Source organism: Lissotriton helveticus, chromosome 6 (genome assembly GCF_964261635.1).
Source record: "Lissotriton helveticus chromosome 6, aLisHel1.1, whole genome shotgun sequence".
Lineage (NCBI taxonomy): Eukaryota > Metazoa > Chordata > Amphibia > Caudata > Salamandridae > Lissotriton > Lissotriton helveticus.
This window is the reverse complement of record NC_136067.1, coordinates 564,194,942-564,211,388: the sequence shown is the minus strand read 5'-3', so window position 1 is coordinate 564,211,388 and position 16,447 is coordinate 564,194,942. Positions and strand designations below refer to the sequence as shown.

Below are 16,447 nucleotides of genomic sequence, written 5' to 3'. Positions count from 1 at the left end.
TGAGGGCAAGGATTGGACCCATCTCGCTTTCACCCAGAGTGCTTTCCCCTGTTCTGAAGTCTCAGGTCCATCAAAGACTTTCTTCAAGCCTACAATTGCTCCTGGACTCTACCATCTTTGCAGCCAGTCCTGTTCTCTAGAAAGAGGACTTCTGCTGTACAGAACCATAAAAATCAATGCAGCAACATCTTTGCACTGATCGGAACCAAAGCAATCCTTGACTTTCACGAGCGCAATACCCGTGCTGTTCCTGTGACCAGGAGCTTCTTTCTCTTCATCTGCTGCTATGATCTTTCTCTGACCTTTTATACACACAAGAGGCATGTGAACTCGCATGAAAGCCACGCCCATTTGGCCCCGCCCACACACTTCGACGCAGACACATAAGTCAATCGACAACATGGCTGTGAAAGACTGCACAGCTTAACGATCACAGACAATGTGGCTTGACATTGATGCATTGCCTGCATCATAAAGGGAATGGTCGATAAAATCTTTATCGCCTGCGAAGATCAGACTCATGCATTCAGTCTTCGACACTGATGCTTGCTCCATCCAAGAGATTTTTCAGAGGGAACTGCATGAGTCCTCTAGCTGTCCTGCGCTCCATCGCAGTCGGCCTGAACTTTGGATCTTACCTGCTCCAGAATGACCTCAAGTAGCCCCTAAAGACTATATGCTTCTAAGCACTACTTTTTTATTTATTCTTTAAAAAATCATAACTTCTGTTCTATTTATTAGAATATTTTGTTGTTTTGGACTTGTTATACTCATAAAAATGTAATGTATTTTTATAACCCTGCGTGGACTATTTTATGGTGTTTTCATTGTGTTACTGTGTGTGTGTTTGTGTTGCACAAATACTTTACACTTTGCCTCTTTAGATAGCCTGACCATTCTGTGCCATGCTACCACGGGGGTGAACATAGGTTGTCTTTTGGTGTGTATCTAGCTTTCCCTGACTAGAGTGGTGGTTCCTGCGTGTAGATAGTGTATATACTGATAACCAAAAACCCCATTTCTAACAATGACCTTTTAACTGTTTTGTTATTTCTACTGCTTTTCACATTCTTTTTAGTTAAGCCTGTCTGCTTTGCGGTATAGCTACCAGGCAGTTAGCTCAGGTTTAAATTACTGAAACCTTTACTTGACCTAACAAGAACAGTGCCAATATTACTTGTAGTGGACTACCATACACCCAGACTAATAATCCACTTCTCACAACTGTCATAAGAGCAACTGTACTACTGTATTTCTTATTGTATTGTGCTATTTGCTGCACTTTGGCACTGAGCTCTAGTCTAATTTTGAATAATCACAATAGGAAAAATCCGTAGACTCACAAGGAAAAGTGTATTACGTATGAATATGTTACAATATCCTATTAGTTATCATTTAAGAAAATCTGTTCTCTTTTAAAAAGTACTTAAATAAGGTATCATTATGCGCATAAAGTTAAAAAGAAATGATAAATACATGAAAAGAATGTTATGTACAGTTGTATAGTTATAAGCAGCATACATATATACCATGGATGGTCAGTGTATTGAGTACTACCATTTATTGTGTCAAATTGTTGTTTTGTATTATTTGGTGTATACATTTTCGGTTTGATTGAAGGTCTGCACATTGACCTATCAATGCACCTAGATCCGATGGGGTACATGGAGATGTTTTTAAATCTGCTACCGAACTCTGGGAGCCTATTCTCATGGGAGTATTTAATGCAGGTGCTGTCAAATAGATTCAACCCTCTTGGGGAGTTTCAATAATTATACCCATTTATATAAAGGGTGAAAAATTAGATCCCAAAAAATATTGTCCTATTTCTCTCAGTGAAAGTAAAGAGTAGAGCTTTATTATTCCGTTTGGAGGAATGGGCTCAAGAACAATCTATCTTATCCCCAGAGCACTATGGTTTTAGAAAGCAGATGGGGGCTATTAAACAATGTATAAATTTGAAGCTGCTAATCAGGAAATATACTAGAGCTAAGTTGAGATAGTTATATCTTTGTTTTGCTTATTTAAGCAGTGCTTTTGATTTGGTGACCATAATCTTCTTGGATGTACACTGATTTCTTTAGGTGCACTGAGGTCAATCATAGGGTTTCTCTCTTATTGTATGAGAATCTAGCTAGTACACTTCGCTGTGGGTTTCAGGGCGAGTGCTCACCTATGTTTAAAGTAGGATTAAGCATTCAACAAGGTTTTGTGTTAGCCTCTCTATTATTCTCTCTATGTATTAATGAGGTGGATATCCACTTGTAGGACTTGCAACCTGAAGCCCCCCGCCACCCCCTCCCCAGGCTTCCGGGCATTATATTCCAGTATTGTTATATGCTGATAATGCTGTTCTGTTATCTAGGACCACTTGTTGGCTTATAAAAATTAATGAATGCTTTTGGTGAGTATATGTCATATAAGAAAATGGTGCTTAATAAATCCAAAACATTTACATTGGTTTGTGGGTCCAAGCATAAACAATATAGAACTTTTTATATTGACACTACCCCAATTGTTTCTGTAAATGAATTCCGTTATGTGTGTGTTTTATTTACAGGTAACAGATCCTAGGGTCAACAGATTTTAAACACCAAAGTCAAAAAGAGCGGGGTTTCGCAAGCGATTTTTACATTTTCATCTTAATTAGGTAGCCGTCCCATCAAGGCCAGAGGAGCGTCTACTGCCACATATGGGGCCGGTCTCTGGGGCTATGCCAAATGTACTGTCTTACAAGTTGAGGAAAACACTTTTTTTAAATGGCTACTATGCTTACCCACTTCTGTTTTAACTATGATTGTCCTTCAGGAGGTTGGTCTGCAGTATCTCGAAGATATACTTTTGATAGGACCTTTGCTACTATGGCTATCACTATGGGCAAATGAAGATATTACTTTTACCAGATCTATTTTTTAGATCGTTTGGCCTTGAATAAGGCATCAGGTATCCCATGGTTAATGTAAATAAAATGTTGTTTACAAAGAAAATCTTTTCACATATAACTGATGGATACACTATGGTGTATGGGAATGCTATCTATAGAATTGTATGAAATAATGAGAGATGATGTGTTAATTCTAGCCCTGAAGAAGTCAGTTTATGACAAAACGCATGTTGGCTAAAATTGAAGATTACCACACCTAATAAAGAAGTTTCTGAATATAATTCTGAGTGGACATTCAATTAATGGGCTTGAGTGCTTCTCAGGCTGGCTGTATTATGCAATCTGAGATTAGGTTTATCATTATCAGACGTCCCCTAATCTCCAATCTCTCTAAAGTTTTCCTATTCCCATGCTGTTTTTTTTTTCTTCAAATTTAAGTGTTTATTGCTTTTGACAGATTGGCACAACTTTGGCACATTAAGTAACACTATCTCAATTTTTAGAATTAAGAGTACTTTCAGTCATTTATCACAAATACCCAGCAATTTTATATTTTACTGTGTTCAGGGAACCCACAGTGCAGGGTTAGGTTGTATAGGCAAATACGCATGTTCTGTCAAACGTGCACCATTTGGGATATGCTGCACTGGTAGTAAAGAGAGTAAGTGTTTGAAATACTGACATAGGAATACAAATGGCAGTAGCATATTTTCCGAGGACCTCCAAGAGGAAAGCAAAACTAGGGTCTAGGATATAAGGTCACTTCACGACTTATTGCAAGTCTACAAAATGTAACTGTACCTGGAATTCGCATAACAGTGCTACAAGGAAACGAAAATTACATTAAAAATGGCGATCAGATCCCTGAGAAATCACTGAAGTAAAAGGTTCTGGCATTTTTCCTAGAATGGCTGGAAGAAAGGAGAACAATAGGTCCAACCTATTGGAGAGTGCACCCCTGGAAATTAGACCTAAGGCAGTGTGTTGTTCCTGGGTACTCTCCCGAACTGCACACGATAACAGAGAGTCCAACTTGGCCCTAAATACTGTGCTGGTTCATCAGGCATTGTGCAGAAGGGACCAGCCAAAGATGAAGGCACCCTCACGGTCTTGTGCACTTTGAATGTGTAGGATGAGATAGAGAGGCAGCTGCAGGAAGGTGCTTCTGAATACTATCTGCTGTGCTTCCTGCAGGTTTTCCTGGTGGTCACTGTATTCTGGGCAGTGGTGAGCCAACAGCCTTAAAAGGGCGAGGTGGCAATAGGCTCCCGACTGTGGAACCCCTCAAAGTCCAAGTCCTTTGCCATTAGTTCATCTTCCACGGTCTCCAGAGCCCACTGATGATCAACAATTTCCAAGGCTTCCCACTCTGCCTTGAAAGCCTTGTTAGGGTCTGGAGGCATGGCAACTGCAGCTCCAGTCATCTAGTCCTGCATGATGCGACTCTGATCAGCAGCGATGTCCTGTCCCAGGATCAGGTTGTACATGCTGCGGAGGCCGAAAACATTGAGAAAATACCACGAGGCTGAACTCACCCAAGATGCATCTAGGGAAAGCAGCTCAATCCCACGCTGTAGCTTTGGCTTGAAGCGGAGGGTCAACGGGAAAGGAACCTTTGTGGTCACAAACCCAGAGAAGGCCCAGTTTGTGGTATATGTAATTGTTTGGAATGACGCGCGTGGTTTGAATGTGTGTATGTCGCGTGTGTGCTCGCGTGCTGTGTGGATGTTGATCTGATGTCTCGTGTGCGTGTTGTGCTTTGAATGAGAGCGGCATGGTATGAATGTGAAGACGGGGACAGTTACTGGTATTCTAACGTGTATGCTGCTGGAGACACATGCTAATGAAAGCTCCTCTTACTTACTGGAACGGATTCTGCCTTTCATTTCCTTGGAGGTCACTAAACTTCCTTTGCAACACTGGCGACGATCGGGAACACGTTTCCATGCGTGTTTAAAATGGATTTTCGAAGAAATTACTAGATTTTGGCTACACTTCGTTTCATTGGTCACTGACATCGGAGATTTTTTCCTTTGGCTCTTCCTATTGGATGCTTACTTCTCTTTCTTATTGGATAATAGCAAAGACTGATTAAGACGGTTTTTCTCATTGGATATTGGTTGCTATTGCATTTCTGTGGAAAAAAAAAAAATTCAGTTAACCTGACCAAGGATTGTAGATAATTCTAACATATCTACAGTGAGGATATTTACAAGGAAAAATACCAATATTTTCTGTGCCAAGATACAATGAACAGTAAGTGACCTCTGTGATTCGCACACAAAATTGCGAGTCTCATTTTCTTATTAATTTCCAAGGGAAAGGAACTGTAAAAAAAGAAAAAAAAAAAACGTATTTACATTCACTTGCATATATTGATTGTTAGTAATTCTATACAGCTATGACTGGGATTCAACCTCCTCCATCTTTCTTAACCATTAAAGGTGACCCTCCAATTGAATGGGACATTTGGGAACCCATGTTTTTAGCTTATGTTGAGGTTCTTGAAGAAGATGATTGTGGAGCAGAAAGAAAGTTGGCTTTATTAAAGCATTGTCTTGGAGGGATCGCTCTTAAAGAATTCAAAAGTTTACCTCCTTTAAATGATACTGCTAATATGAATGTATATCAAATTGCAGCTAAACAACTTTCTATTAGATATGGGAAGAAAATTAACATGGTCATGGAAAGGTTTAAATTTTACTCTAGGAAACAACAAACTGATGAGTCTATTGACAACTATGTTTCTGCATTGAGAGCATTAGCAGTTACATGTGACTTTGAACATATTAACTATGATCAGGTATTAAGAGATCAAATTCTCATGTGTACCAACAATAAAAAGATACAACAGAGGTTATGGACAACTTCTGACATGACTTTGAACGCTGCAATTGAGATAGCTAAGTCAATAGAGCATTCTGAGAAATTTGTTGATGAAATTCGATCACAAAGTAGCAATAAACCAGATGTGTTAATTCTTAATAGAGAAAATGACAAACTTAAGGACTCAGACAAATATAGGAAGTCTATTAATTCAAGGAATGATAATCTATTTAAGAGTGAAAATAGAAGTAAATGGCAAAAATCTGATCAGAGAATGAATAGTTGGCAAAGATCGGATCAAAGAATGAATATGTGGCAAAGACCGGACTCAAGAGCATACAATGTATATTGCTTTAGATGTGGTAGTGGTTACCATTTAGGGAACTCGAGGTCAAGTCCTGCCTTAGAAAAAATATGTTCAAGGTGTGAGAAAAAGGGACATTTTTCTAAAGTCTGTAGATCTGCACCAAGGAAAGTTAGTTTAGTTCAAGACCAAGAGCAAGAAGGTTCAAGTGATTGTGAATTTGATGTTAATACTATAATGTGCATAACTAAGGAACCTAAAGTAAAAAAAATTCCTTCGTGTGATATCATCATTGATGGAATACCCACTAAAGTTTTTGTAGACTCGTGCTCATGGTACACTATACTACCTGATTTTCTATTTAAATCCAATTGGCCTAAAGCTAACCTAATGCAACCAGATATTACACCAAGTGGTTATACAGGTCATAGGCTGCAACTCATTGGTTACTTCATAGCTTAACTTAAATTCAAGAGTCACTCTACATTTGGAAACGTGTATATCACAAAATCTGGTGATTCACTATTGGGTTGGCCACACCAAGAACAACTTGGAATGAAACTTAATCCAAATGCCGATCCTCCTGTTTACTCCATTGATTCTGAGCCGAGTAATTCTGTACCAAGCAAAGGGAAAGAGGATTTGCTGATTTCTGAAATTAAAGAGAAATTCCCTAAATTGTTCTGCAATGATTTGGGAAGATATAAAGGATTTGAACATCGGATAAAAGTACATGCAAATGCCTTGCCTGTTCGTCATAAAGTCAGGAATCTTACTCTCTCATATAGGCAAAAACTAAAAGAAATCCTTAATGATATGTGTGAGAAGAAGATAATTGAACCTATTGAATCATCCCCTTGGGTTTCACCCATTGTGATTTCAATCAAATCGGGGGGAGATCTTCGTGTATGTATCAATTTACGCAGTTTGAACAATGCTATTTGTGTGGATTCACATCCTTTACCTAATCTGCATGAAATGGTCTCCACTTTAGGCAATGCTAAAGTATTTTCTTGTTTGGATTTGGCAAGTGCATATCATCAAGTGGTCCTACATGAAGACTCAAAGGAACCTAACTGCTTTCATTACACCAGAAGGCTTATACAGATTTTGCAGGATGCCTTTTGGGTTAGCAAGTGCAGCTGCAGTATTCCAAAGGTTGATGAAAGAGACCTTAGTTGGTTTAACTGGGGCAAGTGCATTCCAAGATGACATTTTAGTTTTTGGGAAAGATGGGGTTGAACATGACAAGAATTTATTTAGAGTGTTAAATGCTCTGTCAGATAAAGGTCTAACACTTCGTGCTTCTAAGTGCAAATTCAAGAAAGAGGAAGTAGAATATCTTGGGCACTGCATTAGTGGAAATGGCATTAAACCTAAGGCTTCACATTTGGAAAACATTAGCAAAGCACCTATTCCTCAAAACAAGGAACAGTTGGTGGCCTTTTTAGGGCTTGTGGAATTTTAGGCTAAATTTATTCAAAACTATGCAAGTGTAATTGAACCGTTTAGATTACTTTTGAGGAAAAATGCCAAATTTGAATGGACAGATTCTATGACGGCAACTTTCAATGCTGTAAAGTCAATGATTGTTAGAGCACCTTGTCTCAAACCATTTGTAATTGGGAAGAAATGTATAGTGACGGTTGATGCAAGTAATTGCGGATTGGGTGCTGTGTTAACTCAAGAGGAATGGGGTAAAGAATGGATTGTGGCATATGCTTCAAGGACGTTGAGAGAGTCAGAACGACATTATTCTGTAATTGAAAGAGAACTTTTGGCATGTGTTTGGGGAGCAGAACATTTTCGACCTTTTTTGTGGGGGACAAAATTTATCATTAAATCGGACCACAAACCCTTGGTGCATATATTATCACCTGGTGGAGGTCGTAAACTGTCTTCCAGATTAGCAAGGCTTTCTTCCAGGTTACAAAATGTTCAATATTCCTTAGAATATATTCCTGGTAGGTCTAATGTTCATGCGGATTGCATGTCAAGACTTCCATTGGCGTGCAATGAATCTGATGTGGTTGACAAAGATGAGTGTGAAGTTGCACATGTTTTCAGTGATGTAAATTTAGTGTTTGGAGAAAATTCTGTAGTACAAGAAGAAACATGGAATGAAGAAATGGACACGGATTTAGAACTTAAAGAAGTGAAAGAATATGTATTGAAGGGTTGGCCTGAAGGAGGAAATTTTACGGGAGGCTTAATGACCTATCATAAAATTAAAGATGAATTGGCCATAGAAAACGACATTTTATTAAGAGGTGATAAATTCATACCACCTTTTGGTCTCAGGAAGAAATTTCTGGACTTAGCTCATGTAGGGCACTTTGGCATATCAATCACTAGAAGGCGATTAAAAAACAACTTTTGGTGGCCTGGTATTGATTATTTTGTAGAACAACAAGTGAAGTTATGTGAATTGTGTGCTAAGAGTGATAAAACAGCTAAGGTTTTACCCAGTGTACCACAACCTGTTGAATTACCTGTGTCACCTTGGAACAAACTTGGCATTGATATTATTGGACCGTTTGGCGTGTTGCCACAACAGCATTCCTTTGGCATAGTGCTGATAGATTATTTTTCAAAATGACCAGAAATAAAGATGGTCAGGGAAGTTACTAGTGAGGCCATTATACAATTTATGGACGAAATTTTTTGTAGAGAGGGTATTCCCCAAGAGATTGTGACGGACAATGGTCCACAATTTGTTAGTAAACAAATGGAGAATTATTTTAGTAGGTGTGGTATTTCTCATAGAAGAATAGCGGTATTCCATCCAGAGGCCAACGGTCAGATAGAGAGATTCAATAGGGTAGTCAAGGAAGCCATTCAATTGGCTATCAAAGGTGGTTTATGCTGGAATAAGGCGTTACATTCCATGTTATTGTCTTATAGGACTGCTCCTAATGCTGTTACCTTGTTATCGCCTTTTGAGTTGCTGAGAGGGCGGAGACCCAGTACTAATCTTGTTCCTTGGTGGTTAAAGAACAAGGATAGTGGTCGCATTGATTTTGCAGAAGTTGATTTTGGTGAAATTCGCAAGAAAGTTGATGCTTATAAAGAGAAAATGAAGAATGATTTGTCAAAAATGGAGGCAAGAAGTTGTGTTCCCATTCATGTGGGAGATTTTGTGAGAATAAAAAAAGGAAGTTATGTACATAAAGGATTAGCAAAGTGGTCTGATCCTATTGAGGTAATTGAGGTATTTAAGAATGCTGTGAGAGTGCTAGACGGAAGTGTTTGGCATTTTAGTAGACTTTCAAAGTTTAATAATGGCAAGCATTTTTCAGAAGATGTTTCATCTGATGTGTTTTTGGATGAAGATGATTCATCTAATGTGTATTTGGATGTCACTGCAGACAGTTCACGATTACCTGAGGCAGCCGCTGTTTCTGTCAATTGTGATGCCAATGCACAAGAATTGCAGAGGGGTTCAAGATGTCGCAGAGCTCCCATACGGTTCAGAGATTTTGTTCTTACTTAAAAAAAAAAAAAATAGAAAGGGGGGAGGTGTGTGGTATATGTAATTGTTTGGAATGACGCGCGTGTATGCACGCGCGTCATCCACAAACAATGTGCGCGTTGTTGCGGTTTGAATGTGTGTATGTCGCGTGTGTGCTCGCGTGCTGTGTGGATGTTGATCTGATGTCTCGTGTGCGTGTTGTGCTTTGAATGAGAGCGGCATGGTATGAATGTGAAGACGGGGACAGTTACTGGTATTCTAACGTGTATGCTGCTGGAGACACATGCTAATAAAAGCTCCTCTTACTTACTGGAACGGATTCTGCCTTTCATTTCCTTGGAGGTCACTAAACTTCCTTTGCAACACAGTTGATCCAGCCACCAATCAGGATCATAGGGAGCACGTTGGTAAGATTTCCTTTCATCATCTCGGTCACCATAGTGGGATCTGTCATAGGATTCTTGGCAGTAACTTTCCTCTTTGTCTTCTTGAAAAATCCAGTCTCAGCATAATTGAAGTAATGTTTCCTCATCACAAAGGACGGCTTCGGGATGTACCGTCCATTCTCTCTCATTTTATTTAAATTTAACAAGGGAAACCCACTTAGTGGCTTTGGACCATGGGTATCAACTATTTCAAAAGAACAAGGGTCCTCAGCTTAGAACAATTTCAAAGAGAACAAGATAACATAAAGACCACAATCGGACAATATGTACAATTCTTCTTCTACCCAGCCGGGCAAAGAATTTATTTTAAGAATGTTTGACAGGGAGTCAATTCAAATACTACAATATCATATCAAACATAATAGTGTTTGAAGTAAGGCACAAGCCTGTGCTGTACTCATTAAGATAGAGAGAAGTTGTGAAAAAGGGTGCAGGAGAGAAAATAGTTTACATCAGGCAAAGGAAGAGTTGAGCAAAACAATGGTACTGCTTTCGAATTTAGATTTGCAGTATTCCCTTTAGTAGAACACACAATAATGATTCACAGTAGTAAAAATGTATGTCTACATAGCAGTGTCGACGGCCTGATTGTTTTATGTTATTCCAGGCATACATTAAGTCCTGATGATGATCCTTTTATTGTAGAGCATAGGATCAAAACGCCGTCGACACTGCTATGTAGACATACATTTTTACTACTGTGAATCATTATTGTGTGTTCTACTAAAGGGAATACTGCAAATCTAAATTCGAAAGCAGTACCATTGTTTTGCTCAACTCTTCCTTTGCCTGATGTAAACTATTTTCTCTCCTGCACCCTTTTTCACAACTTCTCTCTATCTTAATGAGTACGGCACAGGCTTGTGCCTTACTTCAAACACTATTATGTTTGATATGATATTGTAGTATTTGAATTGACTCCCTGTCAAACATTCTTAAAATAAATTCTTTGCCCGGCTGGGTAGAAGAAGAATTGTACATATTGTCCGATTGTGGTCTTTATGTTATCTTGTTCTCTTTGAAATTGTTCTAAGCTGAGGACCCTTGTTCTTTTGAAATAGTCCATTCTCTCTCAGCACCCGGCTTCGGATTAAGATTTGACTGTCAGAGACTGCCTCCAGCTCCACTTTCATGTCGCTGTGCAGCAGCTGGGTCAAGTAGTGTCGGATAAGTCCCACAAAAAAGGTGATAACGACTATAGGCAGCACCACCCAGAGTTGGATAGAGGAGTCCAGGAGCAGCTCCACGGCCGCCATGATGCCCTCTCTCCCAACTGCTGCCGGATGACTCCAAAGTAGCGCTGGAAGTTAAAAACGTTACGACTGCCGTTTGACCCCGCCGACAACCCTGTCCTCAAGATAACCAGCACAAAGTCCAAAACTTGAGCAGTTAAAACGGTGACGTCATCACCGTTGACATCCCTTTACACCAGTCTGTGACGTAACACCCACGAGAAAGTCGCTCCGCTTACGCTTTGACTTCAGACTGGCTGCCCACCGGAAGTGCTGGGAGATATGACGTTACCGCGCACCTGGCAGGAGGCGGTAAACTCCGGGGTGTTTCTCAGCTTCCTAAAGTCCTCAAAAGGCAGCTCATTCGTCACATGGACAGCACAAACACACCTGTCCTGTACACCATGCTGTCTAATTTAATAAATGATATCTAATAATGCCCAGCCGGAATAGCAATGTTCATGGCATTCTTGGCAAGCAAAGAAAAAAGATTTTCTTTCAATTTAGAAACTGAAAATATTTTTGAAATCGAAACCCAAGCAAAGAAAAACATTCTACAAGCTTTGCAAATTATGTGCTGGTTGTTAGCTTCTATTTACTATGTTGAATGAAAAGTGTTCATTGATATACAAAAAAAAATGTACAAATTTGTAGAAATCATAAATTGTACTACGTTTAGCACCTACGCCACTGCAGATCCCTCGTGGGAGAATTCGTTAACTGCGATCTAATTTTGATCTGTTATAACCCCAAAAGACCTTCCAGTTTGAAATGATAGTATTGACACGGGATGAAAGCAATTGTCTGTCAGTCTTATTAAAATGCATCGATTAACTAAGCTGCACTCTAGACTGCTGAATCCTGGTCCATAGTTGTCCTTTAATATTTGCGAAGTACACTTCCAATGGAACACAAAGAGCACACCTCACCTCCTCTTATATATTGTCCAATGTTCAAGGGAGTAGCTGGATTTGTTATATCAGATCTGCAGAGAGATGACCTTAGCAGCTAAACTAAAGGTGAAAATAATTTTTTCACGATGGAGTTCAGAGCATCTCAGGAAAATGCGTAATTCCCAAGAACAACTGCAGTTCTCTAAAGCATGATGGCTGGGTGATATTTTTAGTATGTTTTTTCTTGCTAGGGAAGTGTGCAGAACGAAAGAAAAAGGCACATTCTTAATGGCAGCAAGACCCAAATCTATGGTTAATAATGCCATATAACTACAATTATACCCAATAAAAGTTCAGACGTTGTCCTACTACCAACATTAGCCTCTATATTTTTGATAGGTGCTATAAAAAGTACATTACTTTGCTCTAAATTGAATCATTTGCAGATCCTGTTACCAGACTAGATCAGGCCATTTCCAGCATGCAAAAATGTAAGCCTTCATTCTCACAGGACAATATTATTGGAAACTACAAAATGCACCATTGTACGTTCAGCAAGGGTTGAGATCACTCTATTCTCATAAACCAAAGCAGACAATCAGTATGATAATTAGAGCATGTTAATTACCCTCCACCCGCAACAAAAAAAATGCAAATGATATACAGCGGGAAATTAACAGCAGTTACTGTTTAATATTGCATGACTTTTCCATTAAGAAAAATACGAGAAGTTGTTAAATTATAGAAAATGAGAATAATGAGGCCGGAATATTAAAACGCCTTAAGTTTCTGGTTTTACTCTTGAGGGAATCAGAAAGAGGAATAGTGAAAATGAGCTGAAGTCGTCATGGGCTACTGAAAGCTTTTTTTCCCAGGCACAACATCTTCATGTCTGAGTCTCCTTCTTTGACTTACAGCATGATTATGTAATCTGGCTCAGCTGGAAGCAGCAGCAGAAACCTTTCTCTGTAAATAATGCATGCACTGCAAAACAACAAACATAATGTAATTCCTGCTCTTGGGATAGGAACAAAACTGACAATAATGATAATAATGATGTTTTTATGATTGTTTTGATATTGCAGTAATACTTGAAATTTAAAAGACATTCTGAAAGGTGAACATTATGCAGCTAGCATCTTTCTTATTGAGCTCCGGAACCGGGGACGCAAATCTACCTGTCTACTTTGTTATATATCAAATTTTGGTGACCTAAATTCGTGTCATGCATATTGTTAATGAGTCTTCCAATAAAACATAGAGCCACAGACTTAATGCTTGTATGCTTCCCATAGGTATTAGGATTTCTTTTTATAAATGTGCATGAGCTGACCTTCTATATACTTTCAGGTCTCTCATGGCACTGAACTCATATTAAACTACCTAATTCCTCACTATAGTACCACTGAATTGTCTCTCTATTTAGGGACACTACAGAGTCTGACAGCAAGATAGCTGTTGCACAGTGAGGCTTCGCCGGCTGGGGCAGTTTATCCGGTAATTATCCAAATTATTTGGGGGTATCGGTACAACACTGGGCAGGATTGTGCTCCACACAACATGCTGTGATTTTTTAACCCACCACTGTTAGACGGGGTGGAGCAGAACCCGTACGTGGAGTGAGGCCTGCTGTCCCCCTTGCTGCCGATTGCACTTGCCTCAATTGATGTGGCTCTTGGGCCTGGAGGTGGGGGCGCTCAACCAAAGACACCTGTACTCAATCAGGAGCTGCACCTGGCCTGGGGAGGCAGAGACGAACTGATTGGCGGGTCCCAGCATGGCCGAGTTGAGACTGAGTGAGCGGGTCACCTGGGCCCCATGAAGGCTTTATTTTGAGAATAGTGTCCATGACATTGGTGGTGCAGTATTGAATTGGGGCCCTGACCTGCCTGTGAGTCTTCCTGTGATGCTGTGTAGCTGGGTATACGGCTGGGCGTGCTTGTGCCCTTCTAGCTGGAAGCTCCTGGAGAGTGGTGGGACCCGCGAGGATGCACATCTTGCCCCTGAACTAGGTGTCTTTTGGTGAACAGTAGGTCTCCCAATGAGGTTTGGCTGCACCCCCGTCAAACAATTTGGGGAAAACTGACAAGAAAAAGTCCAGGATGCTCATTGAGTCACTCAAACTCACACATACTGCTGAGCTAAGCTTGGAATTCTAGGAGCCAATTCCACACGTCAGCAAAGGGACCGCACCAGAGCCAGACATATGCTCCATGTTCCTGGATCTGAAACACAGCTGGAATGCTATTGACACAAAATAGATCAGCTCACTGACAGGTTCGACTGTTTGAAGAAGAAAGTGGACAAACGTGAAGAGCACTCCTACCCTGGGGATAGCTTACCCAATTTGGAGAATGTACTTAAGGTCATATGCAACAAGAATAAGGACCTTAAATCTCATTTGAGACTATGCGCATCCTAGGAGTTTCCGCGTCAATGGGGATTGATCGAATAGAAGACTATGTGGAAGCAATGCTCTGGTTTCTTTTTGGGGATGCTCTCTCCTCCAGGTCCATCATAAAGAGAGCTCCCAGGTAACAGGCCAGCAGCAGCCCTCAGGTGCCCCAGTGCACCTGATCATTGTCAGTCTGCTAAATTATCGAGAACCAAAACTCCACGCTGTGCCTGGCCAGAGATTGACAGCCCCTCCAATATCAGAAGGGTGAGAGTTTAACATTAGCTGTGCAGGCTGCCAGACGTGAATTCCTCCCAGTGATATGTAAGCTGCAGAAACCCAGCACTAAGGGGCTCATTACAATGGTGGAGGGACTGCTAGACATGCGGTGGCGGGATCTCCCTGAGCCCTGAGGACTTTGCCTTGCTTCAAGAAGGATTAGGGAGTTCATTCCCTGAAAACATAAAATTAAGAAAGCTCACCTGCACCACTCCCCTAAAATGTCCCCAGCCTGGAGTATGTTCAGTGGACTTTTAAGGATTTGGCTAGGTGCATTGTGGGAATTGTAGTACCAAAACTCCAAGGACCATCTCAGAGGATCTAGACACTTGGATTTGTATTTTGGGCACTTTGAACCCTCAAGAGGAACTTCAGAAAGAAGTTCCAGATATGTGGGGAAGTTTGGAGCAACTTTTGGAAAAAGCTGCATAAGGTGACCAAAAACTCCAGAGCTCAAGATGTCCAGGATTTCACTGAAGCCTCTTGTTGAGCCCAACCGCTGTCATTAACTGAAATTCCGGCCTGAAGAGGAGCCTTACTCAACAACGAGAGAAAATCGTCCAGAAAAGTTTCTAAGCAGAACTAGATGTCCCAAGCTGGCTCTATATGTTTTTAAGCACAAGAAAGTAAGGGGCTCATTAGTATGGCTGGGGGCCCGAGAAATGGGACCGCCCGCTATGTATGTGGCGGTCCCACATTAGGCATTAGGATGCCCCTACCATACTGGCGGGTGCATCCCACATTTCTGACATTGCGGCGGGTGGTGCTTTCAGCCGCACCCTCCGCAATGTCAGAAATGCATGTTGTGGCAGGCACAGCGCAGTGCCGGCCACCTTGTGCATGCAAATGCAGGGGGGTACCATAGGTACCCCCATGTGCACCCCCCAGCACCCCAACCTTCTGGAGGCCTGCAAAGGGCCCCCAAATAAAAAGCTGCATGTCTTTCCATGGCTTTAAGATGCAGGCCCACACTGCAGCTTCCTATTGAGATGCAGGCCCAGACTGCAGCTTCCTGTTGAGATGCGGGCCCTGAGGCTGGAAAACAAGGCGGCCGGTTAGGAGTGCTGGTCGGGAGCTCCCGTAGTCCCATGAGCAGCGAGTGCGTTTAACTGCATATTTGGTCCGAAAAGTACGCATTGTTTGAGGAATCAGTTTTTGTCCACATACACACTATAGCGGCATCACAAAAGGCAATACAAAAGGTAAAAGTTACCCCCTCTTTACGCACTTACTTTAAAGTAATTCACACGTCCCCTAAAAATTCAAAAAAGCAAAGCCCTGAGAAGGGGGCAGTAGAAATTTATTCGGAAAGAGCGCTGGCTCAGCCTGCTCAGCCAATAATGGCGGATGATGCTCTAACGGCAGGTATCCCACATAGCCCCAATCGTTTTAGCGAGCTGGCAACATCGAACAAAGTAAGGATGGCGAGAGCGAGGATAAATCTCAGCCCACATTCCAAAAGAGTTCAGGGGGAGTGAGAAACACAGATCAATTGATGGAAATCTTGATCACAGAAATGAGATCAGGTTTTGCGATGTCAGAAAAAAAACAGCTTAGGATCCAGGGAGTTTGCCAGATATTAGAAACTAAGATGAATGCTATGATGGACAGGGTGACTACGCTGGAATCCAACATGGTAGAACTGGATAGAAGACTTACTCGCAACGAGAAGGCCACAGGAGATCTGCGGACCAGTGAGAAAGAGCTCCGTAGTAA

The 16,447-nt window shown here is 41.0% G+C and overlaps 1 pseudogene; it reads right to left on the bottom strand.

Moving 5' to 3' along the window:
• Positions 1–3,305: 3,305 nt before the first annotated feature.
• Positions 3,306–11,514, bottom strand: LOC144761442 (ER membrane protein complex subunit 3-like; annotated as a pseudogene).
• Between the last annotated feature and the right edge of the window lie 4,933 nt (positions 11,515–16,447).